The sequence below is a fragment of the Lontra canadensis genome, unplaced genomic scaffold (assembly GCF_010015895.1).
Source record: "Lontra canadensis isolate GAN:19392208 unplaced genomic scaffold, GSC_riverotter_1.0 scaffold55, whole genome shotgun sequence".
NCBI classification, from domain to species: domain Eukaryota; kingdom Metazoa; phylum Chordata; class Mammalia; order Carnivora; family Mustelidae; genus Lontra; species Lontra canadensis.
This window is the reverse complement of record NW_022631049.1, coordinates 11,648,917-11,664,968: the sequence shown is the minus strand read 5'-3', so window position 1 is coordinate 11,664,968 and position 16,052 is coordinate 11,648,917. Positions and strand designations below refer to the sequence as shown.

Sequence of the window (16,052 nt, the reverse complement as noted above, 5' to 3'; positions counted from 1 at the left end):
GAAGTTAACATAGTACAGTGGCACATGCGTGGAATTGGAGTCTGGGTTTAGATGCTGGTTTTTGAGTTCTGTGCCCTTAAGCTAGTTACTCAGTGTAAGCCTAGTACTATACTATAGGGTGGTTTTGGTAATTGTGTGAACTAGTGTACAATAAACACTTGCACTGTGCATAGATACAATCAGTACTGGTTTGTCTTTCCTCATTTAATCTACAAGTTTTCGATCACTGGACAAGCCTTTGAAGATGGGAGACATGAAGGTGGTTTCAATAATATTTAATTATGCTATAAAGTAGCTTTATATCACTACCCAATCCTGCCCAAGTTTCCCTTGAAGACTTCCCCCAGTGAAGTCTTGGGGTTGTATGGGTAACGCTGGAACTCCCTTCTGCTTATACGATACTCTCATATTTCTTGCAGCTATTTAGAAGTGGAAGAAAGATTGTTCTGCTTATCTATTATTGATTAACAAACCACTTAAAAATCATAAAAATTATATGGGGCCAGAAGTTCATTTGGGGCTTGGCTGGGTGGATTCTTCTCCTCCACATGGTATTGAGGACCCCTTGGTGGTATTTAACTTGTGGCCTGGGTGATCTGGGGTTCTAGAAGGCTTCGTTCATATATCTGGCACAAAGGTAGGTACAGTTAGAAGGCTAGGCCCAGGTGGGTCCTCCCCCCCCCCCCCCCCCCCCCCCGCCCCCATGTAGTCTCAGGATCTCTCCACATGGTCTCTCCACAAGGTAGTTGGACTTCTCCCATAGTAGCTCAGGGTTCTAAGATCAATGGTTCCAAGGGATAGGAAGTGGAGCTGCCTGTCTCTTATAGCCGGGGCCCAGAACTTGGGATATTTACTTCTAACGTATCCTATTAGTCACAGCAGTCACAGAGCCCTCCCACATTCAAGAGTAGGGGACACAGACCCTACCTCTCCGTGCAAAGATTGGTGATAATTTTTCATGAAAGCACTTGAATACCATATGCTTGAAGCAACAACATAAGCCACCCAGGCGCCCCTTGAAGCAACAACATGTCAAAGGGGGCACAGTTCAGATTCAAATATGCACAGTTATGTGCCAGATACTTTGTTGGAATAGCTGATTACTTGTAGATCAGCCCCTGCAGATGTTCCCAAGTGCTTCCGCATTCCATTACTTGGGAAGAGAAGCATACCTGGAATCTGCCCTTTACTTTCAGTTCCGTGAATCGCTTCATTATACTTTCACCTCTGACATCCCTGATCTGGTGGAGATGTAATCCTTTACTCACATATTACTCAGATCTCTACATAACTCACAACTTCTGGGAAATCTTCCCTAGATAAAACGGGAATAGCCAGCTTTCTCTCTCTCCACTGGAGAGATGTGTACTGTGTCTTTAAAACTTTTCCAAAATTCAGAACAAAGAGAATTATTATCGGGAGGCACGCTCCAGTAAATTGCACTTTGTTAAATTAAAAAAGAGACACACACACACACACACACACACACACACACACACACACACACGAGTCCTCTTAGGTAACAGTGTTACACTTTACAATTTTCAATTTAATTTATTTCTTAGTTGTTACAATTAGAGATACCTCAGATGCTAATCCTTTTTAGCAGGTTAGTTGCTGTCTCAGTAGCTTTGGAAGGTAGTAAGCAGCAACCAAAATTAATTATACTTTAAGTTAATTATATGTGCTAACTATAGTTAATTGTACTATATTTCAAAATTTAGAGGATATGTCTTAGTTCTTAATAGGGTTTACCATGCATAATAGTTCTAGTTAGTGTTTTTGTTAAGATGAGAATAAATATGAAGCTTATAAAAATGAAGCAACTAATCACTTTCCTTTTAAGTCAAAGTTCAATCACCCAGAAAAACCTAAATAGCTGATACATTTATGCTTCTTTGTTTCAGACTGCAGAGTACAAAAATAAGTGTACTTTGATTGTAAAACTTAGTGTATTTCGGGTAAACATGTCCCCAAACTCCTCTTATTGTCTTATGTATAAATGTACTTAAATATTACTGTCTCTAAAATGACACTGAGGTTTTACTGAAGTCAGGAATATTATAGAAATTTTTATTCTAGCCTAAAACGTGCTTTAGTACTAACCCAAGGGAATTAGGTGGCTATTTGTAAGCTAATAAAGAGTCCTTAAACTCCATTATACAAATGATGCACTGCCACCTTTGTATTGGGTCTAATGGCTTCCCTCTTCAATAGAGCTGGATCCTTGGGCACACACTCAGGAAACTTCCAGTGGTTTAGAGGTAGATTGCTTTGGGGGCATTGGCGCAGCTGAGGGAATGAATTACATTACTGAGAAAGGAAAAAGGAGGACAGTTCTGGAGTTAAAATAAGACAGAATGCATCTTTGGAGGACATAGTGGCGGCAGACTGGCAGAATTCTCAACATCTCAGGCTAACACATAATTTTCAGTTTTCATTTGTATTTTGGGGGTGCTCTAGAAAGCTTAGACAAAAAGAATTGAATTCAAATGTAAAGTGCATTTTTAGCCAGCCCATATACAGGAGATTCTCTGTTGGTGTAGGAACTGTTCTGATGTTCATTCCTTGAAGACTGCTGCTATTCCCTCTAGGTCAGGATGTAGGGGGAGGAGTTAGTGAAGAGTCCCTAATTTTACTTATCTCAGTCCACATCTTCAAATGATTGAAAGCGTTTCAATCATTTTGAGTTTCCATAACGTTTGAGGAGAGCTTGGGGTGTTTGTGTATGTTCTGGGCAGTGCCTGGCATTTTGCAAGGGACTGATGAGCAATCAGTAATGATAATCAGCACATCTCCTTTGCCAGTAGACCAGGAAGATCGCTGCTATCCTCTCAGCAAAGAGCAAACTAATAAGCAGGGATTCGGGCCAACCTCTCCTTTCCGTTGCAGCTTCTTGTTATTTACTCTGGCTTAATGAATGGCCACCAGCTGGCAGACACAACAGCTTCATAATATTTGCATACAATTTGTTTGGGTCGGTTTTTCATTTCTCTCTCCGCTTGAAGCTGGGGTTACCCGGAGGAGAATTCAGGCAAACTCTGGAGACCGAGGAGAGGAAGATTTCGTTTTCTAGTGATTTCTGGGAGGAAATTCAGGACGGGCAGGGTGAAATCGGGTACCATTTGGTTAAGGTTTAAAAAAAAAAATCATCCAGTGTGGGGGCCAGGTGGTTCTTCAGTGGGAGGGCCACGCAAGACGAAACCAGCTTTGGCGAAAGGGGGGAGAGGGAGAGAGAACGAGAGTAGGGCTACTGAATGAAGGGAATTCCGCTGAGCCTCCAAACCCTGTGCTCCCACCCCCCCACCTAGCTGCGGGACGTTGCCTCGAGAGGAAAGCCCTGGAATCCCGAACCAGTCTCACGCTGAGGTTTACCGGAGCCCGCGGACGCGCACGCGGAGGTCGAGGCGGCGGGCGCCTGTCCCTTTAAGGGGCCGGTCTCCGGGCACCGCCGGCCCAGACGCCGGGACGTGCCGGGGGCCGCCCCGCCCCGAAGCTGCCCGTTTCCTGCCGGGCGGCGCGACGGCACCTGAGCAACTGCGGTGGTGGCGGCGCCTCAGAGCGGGCGGCCCGGGCTGTAGTGCCCGTGCCGCCGCGTCCTCCCGGTCGCCTTTCCCAGCTGCGCAGAGTAAGGGTAAGCAGGCCGCGCCGGGCCTGGCGCCGGTCGCGGGGACCGCGGGGACCGCGGGGACCGCGGGGGGGAGGGTTGTGCCAGCCGCGGTGTCCCAGGGCGGGCGGGAGGGCTGCGCTGGACGGGGGGCGCGGCCCCGGGCCCCGGACGCCGCCCGCTGCTTGTTCCTGCCCGCCGGTAGGCCTCGGGCGCCGGGTCGCCCCGGCGGGGCTCCCGCCGGAGCCGGGCCGCCGCGGCGGGAGAGTTCCGAGGGACCGCTTGGCCTCGCCGGGCCGCTAAGGGCCCGACCCCGGCTCCGCGGCAGCGCTTGCGAGCGCGGAGTCTCCTGGGGACGTCTCCCGGTGAGAGGTTGGCCGGAGAGGGCCCTGGGGTGACCGAGGCGCCTATTTTTAGCTGGGGCTGAGGGCCCCCAGGAGGAAGGCGGATTACTGCCTCCTCGGCCGGTGGACAGAGGGAGCCCGTCTCCGGCGGCGTCCCTGGGCCGGAGCTGGGCCATGCTTACGCCATGCTGGAATTTCAGTTCTCGCTGTCCCTCCGGATACTTAGGGAAGCGGCGCTGGCCCCCTTCCCAGTGCTCCCTCCCACCGCCGTGTGCGTGTCCCCGGGTCGCGGTGGGGGGCGGTTGGGGCTAGGAAAGCGGCATGAGGGGAGTTTGGAAAAATGTGGACCGCCCTCAAGCCGGGGGAAGTTATCCCTTCCTCTCCCCGAGGGGTGTGTCTTCCTTAGTGATTCCCCCTCCCCCCTTCGGTTTCCAACAATGAGATTTTTGGCATTGGGGAGCTCCGCCGAAAACCAAACCGGCAGCCTAGAAAAGTCGTTCGGTAATCAGACACCTGGTGTGGGATGTGCAGTCCCGCACGTTTGTCGTGAAGGAGTGTGTGTGCACCAGAGACGGGGAGCTCCCAGCGCGGGGAGCGGCATCCTAACCTCGTCCAGCAGCAGCTTGATTAGGTTCAAGAGCGGGCTGTTTAATTTTAGGCATTCCTTCTCCCGGCAGGAAGGAGGAATCGAAATTCGTATTTGGGCATGTATCAGAGAAGGATTCCATAGCAGACATGTGAATATGCACTGTCTAAAGAGCTAACTGTTTAAAGTTGTGGGGTTTTTTGAGATGCTTTGTGGAAAGTCCTGAAAATTATTTAGACACCCGTGCCTTGCTATAGATAAATACCTTGGGGTGTACGAAACACTTGGAATTGAGTAGGAATTGATTTAAAGTTTGAGTTCTTGCTAAATTAGGTTGCACTTGTTCTACCTCACCTAGCCGGTGAATGGCAACACCGTCTTCAGTCTGGCTAAAACGGTTGCTAACAAGATTGGGATGATCTCCCCAAGAATAACACTGAGTACTCTGGTAGACGTGCTTTGCTGTAGACTTTGGTATTTACTGTGTTCTCTCATAAACAGGCTCCCCCCCTTCGCCCTTTATCTTAGGATCTAACAAGAAATAGCTGGGCTTATTGGTAGGTTCTAAGAAAAACATTAATTTCCCTCCGTAACATTGAATTAGAAATGAGTTTTCTAATTTTGCAGCATGAGCAGTCATAACAGTATCTGTCAGGTGTGCTTGGAGAATGAGGTGTTCTGTTTACCTTTCTGAGACTCATACTGAAACTTAAAATATAAGAAAGCCTAATGAAAATTTTTCGTAAATGCGTTAAGCACTTTAAAATTATAAAGGATATCAAATATTATTTAACCTTTTCTTGATGACTCAGGGTCAACAATATGGAGAACCACTTATGATTTTGTTCCCAATTTAGTTTTTTCTGTATTATTCCTTAATATCAGTGTCTCTTCTGCTTGATGATGTGTTTTCTTGGATCTCTCACTCCAAGTCTTCTTCCAGTTTGTAGGCCTTAATCTACTTCGAGTAGGGAAAACATTTTAATTAGATGTTAAATAACAGTCAATATGGATTTTCTAAAGGGCCTAATAAGTGAAGGCTTTTTTGAAGGACTGAAGGACTCATGTTAAAATTGTTACTGTTATTAAAGTAAAAATTGAATTTTACTTGACAAGATATGGAAAGATGTATTTTTAATTGAATGTTTATTATAATTTTTGTATTGCAAAGAAAGTTTTAATCTAAAAGATCTCTAATGTTTCCAGGAAGGTTTTGGGTTTTTTAGGGATCTGATCTCTAATGTGTAATAAAGAAGTGAAGAGAAATCATGCTTTGCGGGAACATTAAAATATTTGAGGATGACAGCATGTTATAAGCTGCTTGTTCTTGTACTGTTTATGTTTTTAATTACGTTGAAGGTAAATCCAGAGTATACTTAGAGGTTAGAAGCAAGTAACTGGTTCTTTATAAATGACATCGATTACTCTTATGCATAAATAGAGTTGGGTTTTACTGCTTTCTCTTCCAGTTTTTGTGAACATGACTTTGGAGGTTCTGATCTTAAAAATGTAGTTCATGTGCAAATCAAAGGGAAAACACTGGTTTAGGTAAGAGTGTAAGCTACTATTTCTATGAACAGAATTAAACAGGAAAAACTTAAGTACTGTGAATTAAGGAGTTTGAGTAACTTAACCTGCTGTAGCTGAGCTCTAGAAAAAGAAATGATAATTTGTAATTGTTTGCATGCCAGGCTGTTCACTTGTTTAAATATTTTTTGGTCTTTGAGAGAGAGAGCAGTGCAAACCATTTAGGCTTCCCCCTCACCCCATTGGCTTTAAGGTTGGAAGGATAGGCAAAATGTACTTTTAGTACTAAGCCTAGTTTTAATAGAGACTCTGCTAGGAGATAGAGTATTCCTAGGAATTTTTTAAGAAATGTTCCACTCCTTTTGAAAAAGTTGTGATTTAGTATTTTATGTATCATCTTTACTACAGGTGGGATTAAGAACTTTTAGCTTAAATCTGGTTTCAGCAAAGTGATTTGTACACTAAGTAGAACCTAAGTTAATTTGTTTATACTCTCCCCTCCTTCCAGGACATTGCTTTTTGGGTTTCTCTCCTATTAATTGCTTTGCTCTTTCTGCCTTATGATTCATCCTCTACTCTTGAAGTAGAAGTGCTCAGTCCTTGGTTCACTTTTTATACTCCCTTGGTGATCTCATCCAATGTCATGGCTGATGGCTTCCATATTTATATCTCCAGCCCAGGCTTTCCTTCTGTACTCTACTCCAGACAACCTGTTCTGCCTTTCCACTTGTAGGTGAAGCAGTCAATTCAAAGCTAACTTCCATTTTTCCCTTTAAAACTCCTATGGTGCAGTCTACGCCATCTCATTTGATGGCAGCTCTACCCAATATTCAGGCAAAAGAAAAGTTGCGAGTCATTCCTGACTTCTCTCTTTTTTATCTTTTACACTTGGCATTCTTGGCTTTATCTTATCTTGGAAATATATCCAGAATCTGGTCACCTGTATTGCTTGCTAAGTTGGTCCAGGCCATTTATCTTTAGCCTAGAGTTTGGCGATTAGCCTCCTGACTGGCGTTCCTGCTTCTTCCCTAGCTCCCTATAGTCTTTTTCAAGCAGATCCAATCACTTCTCAAAACACTGCAGTGACTTGTCATTTGCAGAGTAAAGGCCAAAGTCCCTATAGCCCACAGTGCCTTATAGAATCTACTCTTCCATATCCTTTACCTCTCAAGTTAGCTACTGCTCTGCCCCCTATTTATTTCTTTCCAGACCTGCTTGCTGTCTTAAGGCCTTTAAATTGACTATTGTCCCTCCTTGGATCACTTTTTCCCTAAGATATCAGCATGGCCAACTCTCTCGTTTCCTTCAAATCTTTATTCTTCAAATATTTTTTCAAAAGGTCTATCTTACTGCTTTATTTAAAGCTGCACTCCCTCCGGGTGCCTGGGTGACTCAGTCCGTTAAGTGTTCAGCTCTTGGTTTTGGCTCAGGTCCTCATTTCAGGGTGGTGATGCAGTCCCGTAGTGGGGCTCTGAGCTCAGTTGGGGAGTCTGCTGGAGATTCCCTCTCCCTTTCTTTCTCAAATAAATAAATAAATGAGTCTTAACAAAAAAATAAAGCTGCACTCCCCTACTTAATGAGTCTTGTATCCAGCTCTGTTTTCTCCATGGCACTTGCACCTTCCAACGTACTATATAATTTCGTTGTTGATTGTGTTCATTGTCTCTCCTCTCTGTCCCCCCATACATACTGTAATGTAACTTCTATGAAAACAGGGCGTTTTGTCTGTTTTGTTTATTGATGGATCCTAAGGATCTCGGGCAGGTGTTCAGTAAAGATTTATTAAATATCTGTTCATTGTAAGTGAATTAAATCCTTATCCTGCAGTTTCTTATTGTGATGGATTCATTCTTGAACACACGGAGTTTTCAGTTTGCTCCTTTCCCAGGAACAGAGAACAGAAGAAAAGTGGCAAGAGCCTTTGGGAACCCCTTGTTGGAGGTAGTGGTGTTAGAGTGTTAAGATCTTCTGGACCTTCCCTGTGCGATTAGGACCATTGGTTAGGTGACTTAAAAAGTTGGTTGAAACAAGAACTCATATCTATGTACCTTAAGTGTTTTTGTTTTAACTTAAAACACTTATTTTTGTCTTTTTATTTGGATCAGTCTCTTTGAGTAAGGGTTACTGATCTTTTTTCTTTGTTATACCCTGAAAGCATTGCCTAGGGTTTCTAGTATTGGTTTCTTTAAAATGGAATGAAAATGTAGGCTCTGGGAAACATTCCAGGTTAAAAATCATTCTAGATTTTCCTTTCATTAAGGCCTTCCAAAGGATATAACTTAGTTTTTATAGAAATAACAGCTTCTGTTTTTAATCTTCTATTTAATGAATTTATAGAAATAAATGAGTATATAGGAGAGTAGACTGCTCTCCAGAAACATTTAGCTTTCTGTAGACACTAGCTCCTGTGTTTTTACCAAGGGGAGAGATGTCATTTACTGCAGTGGGAGAGATCCTTGAAGATAGCTTCCATATTGAAAAGGTTTTGTTGTGGCTATAGGATCCTACCTGCCTACCGTTACTTGAGGAAAATGTCCTTTATCCACATTTTTTTATTTTGACTGGTTAGTAACATTTAAGATTAGTTATCAGAACTTACGTGATTTTCAGTAATTGGCTATCAAGAGACCTGATATTCTACATTCTCACTGGAAAATGTAGGGCAATTATTACTTATTTTTGCTCATGAGTCATTTAAGTTGCCAGGGAAACAGTCTGGCCTGGTGTAATAAGCTGGAAGTCAGTACTTAGGAGACCTACACGTCTTAAACTTTAATAACTCCAAGATTTTATGCAATTTTCTTTTTTCTCAGTACTTTATATAATGTATGGTGTAATGGAAAAAGCATGGTAGGGACTATGAAGAGCTTAAGTTTGGTCTTGCTAGTTAGTACCACTTACTGTATGTGTGAACTTACTATCTTTAACCTGCCTAAGGCTCATTTGCCTTGCGTGTATTATCTTACTAGTTGCTACATAAGTGATAGCTAATTATTAGAGTGCTATAAGTCTCTGTGAACACTTCCTGTACAGTACCATATTTAATCCTTCTGAACAGTTTTATGAGATTGTTACTGTTGGGTGGAAACTAGGGAGACAGGTTAAATAATTTGTCCAAAGAGCAGCAAGTAAGAGGAGGAACCTGAATGTGAACTGAGGTATTCTGACCCTAGAGTCTATCCTCACTCATTGAGCTGTTTTGTAAGTATGCTTTCTAAAAATAGAAAGACAGAAGGAAAGGGAAAGAAGGAAGGAAGGAAGTGCCTGGTTGCCTCAGTTGGTGGAGTGTGGTCCACCATTGGTGGAGTTCAAGTCCCACAATGGGTATAGAGATGTCTTAAAAATAGGGGTGCCTCCATGGGGCTACCTACTCAGCTAAGCAGGGAGCCCACTTCTTTCTCTCCCTCTGCTGCTCCCCCATTTGTGCTCTCTCTCATTCTCTGTCAAGTGAATAAATACAATCTTAAAAAAAAATAAAAATAAGGCACTGTCCATGTGCAGTTATCTGTTAGGTGTTAGAAAACTACATTAATGTTATACAGATTTTTTTCTCCCAGAGTTAGAGGGTTGGCTCTTAATTCTTAATGTTAGTGACTTAAATTTGAGAACTTGAAATTTTTTAAGTGGAGGAAATAGAAAAAGCAACTTTAAACCAAATGCCATAAAATGTTTTATGTAGAAAATAGATAGACTATGATTGTTCTGGATCCTAAGAAATTTTTTCAGTTTTAATTCTTTTGACTGTGTATTATGAGTTACTGCCATGTGATCTTGTAGGCATCGCTCAGTGGTTATATCAGAAAGGCCCAACCCTTACCACCCTGCCTAAAATATTCTATTCCTTGTCCCAGCCTTATTTTTCTTCATTGATCAGTTACTACCAACCATTATAGTATATGCTTATTTATATTGCTTGATAGCTGTCTCACCTGTAAAAATATAAGTGCTACGAAGTGGGAACTTTGTCGTTCACCACTGAACTCTATCTCTGGTAGGTGGTGTTCAGTTCAATGAATGAATTGCTTGATTGAACGTGGTGAGGACTCACTGAGCCTTCTGCTTATCATTTGTGCCATTCTTCTCTGCTAGCAAGGCTAGTTGATTTATATGAAATCCCATGTAAAACGAAACCTCCAGTATAAGGGTTTAGGGTTACTCTTGGGAGCTGAATGAAAAGCTATTTAATACACGAATTTTAGCAAAAATGTATCTGTGCCTAGTACCAGTTAACTTTGTTGATCATTAATGTGTTTTGAGTAAAGTGTGTACATAATTTAGTGATTACATGTGTTTAGATCTAGTTGTCTTTGAAATAAACTAGAACAAGCTAAGCTGTACACTGAAAGCTCCCAAGTGTTCTGAGTGCTATGTTGCTGAACATTTAAGATGTTTCCTTACTTTTTTAATATCTACACACAGTTTGAATTCATTTATGTTGCTTCTGACCGTACTTACTTAGTTTATTGGAAAGTCATGTTTATTTGAAATGTGCTCTAATTCTTCTTACAGTTTTCTTAACCTGAATGAGGTTGACTGACAGTTACGATTTCTGTGATGTGAATTTCTCAAGCTTGTCATATCATTTGGTACTCTTCATTTCTGGGTACAGTTTTCATGTACTCTTGTGTATAAAACTTGTGGTTGGTACACTGTTCTGATGGATGGAAGTAATTTCTTAAATTGCTTTCAGTTTGACCTAGATGTTAACTGTAATTTAAGGTTAAATTGGATCCTTTGTAAAAGTGTCTTAGTTCTTTTGTTCCTTTGGTAGTTGCAGGTGGGAGTCCAAAAAATTACATTTAGTTTTAACCTGAACGAAGTCTTTCTGAATTTGAAATTTTTGGAGTACTTTTCAAGTAAAATACACACTTAAGATTAGCCTTGGAATTTTATGTGAAATATAACCTGTGCATTTACCTTGTTTAATAGGGGTAAGGGAAAAAAAATACTTTATAAATATAAAATAAGTATAAAATGGGCAAGGCTGCATTCTTATCTGCTTGTCTGGCATTAATTTATCTGGCATAAATTGAATAATTATATTCCATATTCTTTCAGTTTTATTTAAGCAAAACATCCCAGCAGCATTTAAAATAGCATACTGCTTTTTTTTTTTTTTTTAAGATTTTATTTTTTTAAGTAATCTCTATACCCAACATGGGGCTTGAACTCAAAACCCTGAGATAGAATCAATCACTCCACTGACTGAGCCCGCCAGGTGCCCCTAAAATAACATTACTTTTGTGTAAGGAGTTTTAGTTACTACTTTGGGTTACTATATTTGATTTCTTAAGGTAGCTTTGTGGTAGGTCAAGAAAACCCTAGGTATTTTTGGTTAAGATTTTAGAAATTTCTTTATATTTTGAAGTATTTGCTTTTATTTTGGGGGGCGGAGGATTTGTTTCAAAGTATAACTTTCTAGAGGTATTTAGTGCTGTCGTAATTATATTGTATACATTTAAGAAGGGGGGGAGTATATACCTATTTGTTAGTTTCAAACTTACTTTGACCTTTTTGTTCTTGTCATCATTTTATTTTGTTGAAAGTTAAAACAAATACTGAGGGGCGCCTGGGTGGCTCAGTCAGTTGAGTGTCTGCCTCCGGCTCAGGTCATGATCCTAGGGTCCAGGATCGAGCCCCATATCAGGTGTCTGCTCAGCAAGGAGTCCACTTCTCTTCACCTCCCTTGCCTACCATTCCCCTGCTTGTGCGGGCTTGCTCGCTCTCAAATAAAACAAATACTGAATGATTCACATGTACAAGGGAATATAGAATGTGTCTGTGCAATTTAAAGATAAAATATAAAAGAAGTGCCCTTGTACCAAATACCTGTGTACCTTTCATTCAATTTTATTTTAAAAAATTTTTCTTTAAAACTAAGTACATAAAAATAGTATTTATAAGATATATGTAAGATAAAGAGTAAGGATACAGTGAACAGCCTTGTACCTAATCTGCAGTTCAGGAACATTATCCTAACTTTTAATTCCTTTTTGTGCTCTTCCGCCCCAGAAGTAACTATTATATTTGCCTTTTTTTTTTTTTTGTAGTTTTGCCACATATATTTTTATACCTTTATACCTAAAATATTTTTTTCTGTTTTTGTATTTGAACTTTTTGTTTTGTTTTTGAACTTTAGAAAAGAGATCCTTCTGTATGATGAGTTTATTTGCAACTTCCTTTTTACTCTCGGCTTTATGGTCCTGATATTCTTCCACCGTGTTATATATAGCTCTAAATCATTCACTTCCACTGCTTGCATGGAATTTCATTGTGTGAATATTTTTCACTTAATTACCTGTTCATGGGCATTTCGATTGTTTCCACTTTTCTTTTGCTGTTGTAAAAATATGATGTTGTGAACACCCTGCATAGGTCTTTAGGTACACTTGCATACATAAATGACATACATAAATGTCTCTAGGTAGTGTTTAATTTATTATTAAAAAAATTTTTTTTCCCAGGATAGTGTTTTGAAAAACCTTTTTGTTACTACTTACTGTAATAAATTTTACATTGTGAGACTCAGTACGTTATCAGATGTGCCACATCTATAACAAAAAATGTTCAAGAAAAGGTACCTATGTGATGCTAGTCCATTTCATTAAAAATAAGAATATTGATTAAGACCCACTAAGTTGATTTTTGCTACCCACTAATGAGCTGAAATTTGCAGTTTAAGCATATTGTTTTGGAGCACCTGTTTACCCTAACCCTAACCCTAACTGTTGGAGGGGTGCATTTTCAGCTTTATTAGGTATCACCAAAATGTTTTCCAGTGTCGTTGTACCAGTTTATTTTTTCCCCTCACTAACATATACATGTGTTGGCTCACGTTCTTGCCTATACTTGATAATTGGCAAATGCTAAAGTTAGAAACCCTAATGAAATGATAGCTTGTAGTTTTTGCATTTTTGCTTCCTGAGAAGAAACCTTTTTTCTAATGTTTCTGGCTATTTTTTCCCCTTCTCTCGGAATGGCTGTTTATTTTTCTGTTGGGTTGTTTTTCTTTTTGATAGGAGTTCTGTATATGTTCTGAATATTAATTCTTTGCTGATAAGTATCACAAATGCCTTCTCCCACTTCATGGCATCTTACTTTTTTTTTTCTTTGCCTTATATATTGTCTTAGTAAAAGTTCAGAATTTTAATTTAGTTGAATTTATTAGTATTTTCCTTTTACAATTTATACTTTGTGTCTTAAGAAATCCTTCTCTACTTCAGGGTTATAAAGATATTCTTACACATCCTTTTATGTTGCCTTTCACAATTCTTTGCCTGGAATTGATTTTTGTTCTCTTTTATGCTACTGTTTTCTCTAAAATTTTATTGCTCAGCATTTGTTTGTTTTTTTTAAGGCTAAAATGTGTGAATTTACTAGATACTTTGAAGTAAGTCTTTGAGTTACTAGTTTTTATGCAGTGTCCACAGCTTGCTTTCATAGAGTCGTAATTATGTAAGAATGTTCAAGTATGGATAGAGTTTAAAGTATAGGTAACTTTGAAGTCTACATTCATCCCATGCAACTTTATAAGAGATTTGAAAACATTTTAGTGATGCCAGTATTTGCATGTGGTTTCATTAAGTTACGGACATTGTTGTGAAGCAGTCTGGTTAATTATTTCCTTAAGTAGCAGCTCTTTGTGCTTGCTATTTTGCAGTTTTCACCACAGTGCATTTAAGTGTGGGCAGACTTCTTTATATCCAGCTAGTACTGAGAATAATTACATATACTGTGAGGAATCTGATCTTCAAGTTAGGAAAATTCTCAGCTCTTTAAATATGGCTTCTGTATTTTCATTTCTCTTTTGAAAGACCTAAGTTGGGGTCTTTGTATCTTAATTGTTATTTCGTTTTTTTCCCTTTATTTTTCTATGCCGCATAATTTAGTACTATGTAGCAGTTACCAATACTACTCTATTCAGTGTAGACTATCTTCTCTCTTGGGTCTCTATGCTAGTATCTACAGTTTTCTTGGATTTGGAGTTGTTTTTTCATACATACCTATTTCAATTCCTTCTGGTTTTCTATAATCTTTTGGCTACTTTAAAGGAGTCTCTTATCTCTCTGACATCTTCAACATGTTCAAATTTAAAAATCTTTGTGAAGACTATTTTGTAAAGCTAGTACCATTTGGTGTTAATTTTTTTATTAGGTACCCCACCCATCATTATATTTCTTCTGTGGTTTGAAATTTGGGTTTGTTAGGCTTATTTTGAGTGGAGAGTTTTTAAAACTTTTTTTTCCATCAGTGCTAACCCCCTTTACCCCTCTTTCCAAGTTATTTAGTTTCTACCAGGCCCACTGCCTTTAGATGCAGTTAAAAAAAAAAAAAAGGCAAAGTGGATAGATGTTTTTAATATGTGATCATGTACTAAGAAGGAGATGGTTATATATATTGCTCTTATTAAAAGAATGAAGTCTAAAAAAATGATGGCTACTTATGGGGAAAGAAGCATAGTGTAGAAAAGCACAAGGGTATAATCTATGCTTTGAATTTTCCTTTTTCTGAAGACTTTACTTTGGAGCCGTTTAATATTTTATATAATTATTAAACAAAAATCTAAAAATCTGTAAAAGTCAAAAGTAAAATGAAACCACTGAATCTTTCTTGTATTTGCTTGCTGGATGCCAGAGTGAACTATGCCACATGACTTTAAAACATGGTACTTGACTGTAAGTCCTAGTTAGAATATACTTTAGGAAGAGAGTGGAGGAGGGATGGCAAAACAACAACAACAACAAAAAAGAAAACAACAAAAAAAAAACAAACCAAATCTTCAACTATCATAATCATAATTTTGGTAGTAATGTGTACATTGTTGTTCCAGTACTGAGTAATGTGTGCATTGTGGGCTAAATGAAATGAGCAATTACATTGGTATTACTGAAAATGGATTTTTAACATTGTTGAAAACTGATGTAGTGTTAAGGTCAGTGAAATTAAGTAAAAAATCCCATAGTACTATATTTGAATGAAAGGATCTGTATGAGTCATGCAATAATTTACCTTATTAAAGATGTGTACATTTTCTGGCCCAAAAGACCTAGAAACAATGATTAAACCCAGTAGCAAAAAACACTCCTGCTGCCTATATTGTGGTCTTTAAGTACCTCTCTCAATAAAAGTAAACTAGTGTTTAGAATGGGCATTTTCTAAGGCAGGAATTGTATGAGATGAACCTACAAATTAATGATTAATTTCTGTGTTACAGTATTAGTACAAGTTTAGAAACAACACATTTATTATACAATACACATTTAAAACAAGACACATTATTATACTACGGTTTCTGTGGGTCAGAAGTTGCTTAACTGGGTCCTCTGCTTAATTGGGTCTACAGTGTTTCACAAAGCTGCTATTATTGTTTTGACCAAGGCTGGGACCCCACCTGAAGGTTAGCTGGGGGAAGATCTGCTTCCAAGTTCATGTGGTTGTTGGTAGCTTTCGGATCCTTGAAGATTGCCCAAGTAAAAGCCCCACTTTGTTGCTGGTTGTTGTCTAGGAGGCCGTTGTTACCTCCTTGCCATATGGCCCTCTCCATAGGCAGCTTACAACATGGCAGCTTGCTTTTTCAAAGCCATTAAGGGAGAGAACGCATGTCTTAGTAACATGGGTTACAGTCTTAGGTAGTGTAAACATGTATATGTACGGTGACTTAGATCATGTCACTTTTGCCCTACTTTATTAATCAGAAGCAAGACACAGGTCTCACGCACACATAACAGGAGGAGATTGCACAAGGGTGAGAACACCATGAGGCAGGGGCCATTGGGGAACTCTAGAGTCTGTTTGCCACAGCCTAGAACCTATCCGAAGCAACAGAGAGGCTGCAAACTATGAGGGTGGTATCAAAACAACCCAGGGGCCATCCTGAATAATATCTCATTGGCCAAAAAGGGGGGGAATTTGAACATCAGTGATAGTAATTAGTGAATTGAGACCAATCAAATGTCTAACCTGTGAATTCAAGATACTAAAAAAACAT

The 16,052-nt window shown here is 39.7% G+C and overlaps 1 protein-coding gene across 6 annotated transcripts in view; it reads left to right on the top strand.

The window, feature by feature from the left end:
• Positions 1-3,451: 3,451 nt before the first annotated feature.
• The window catches only part of KTN1 (kinectin 1), a 106,968-nt gene continuing 94,367 nt past the window's right edge, over positions 3,452-16,052 (top strand). For all 6 annotated transcript variants that reach the window (XM_032875327.1, XM_032875323.1, XM_032875328.1 and 3 more), the window contains exon 1: positions 3,452-3,634. The gene's annotated coding sequence lies outside the window, so the exon portion shown is untranslated. The remainder of the gene's footprint in view (positions 3,635-16,052) is intronic.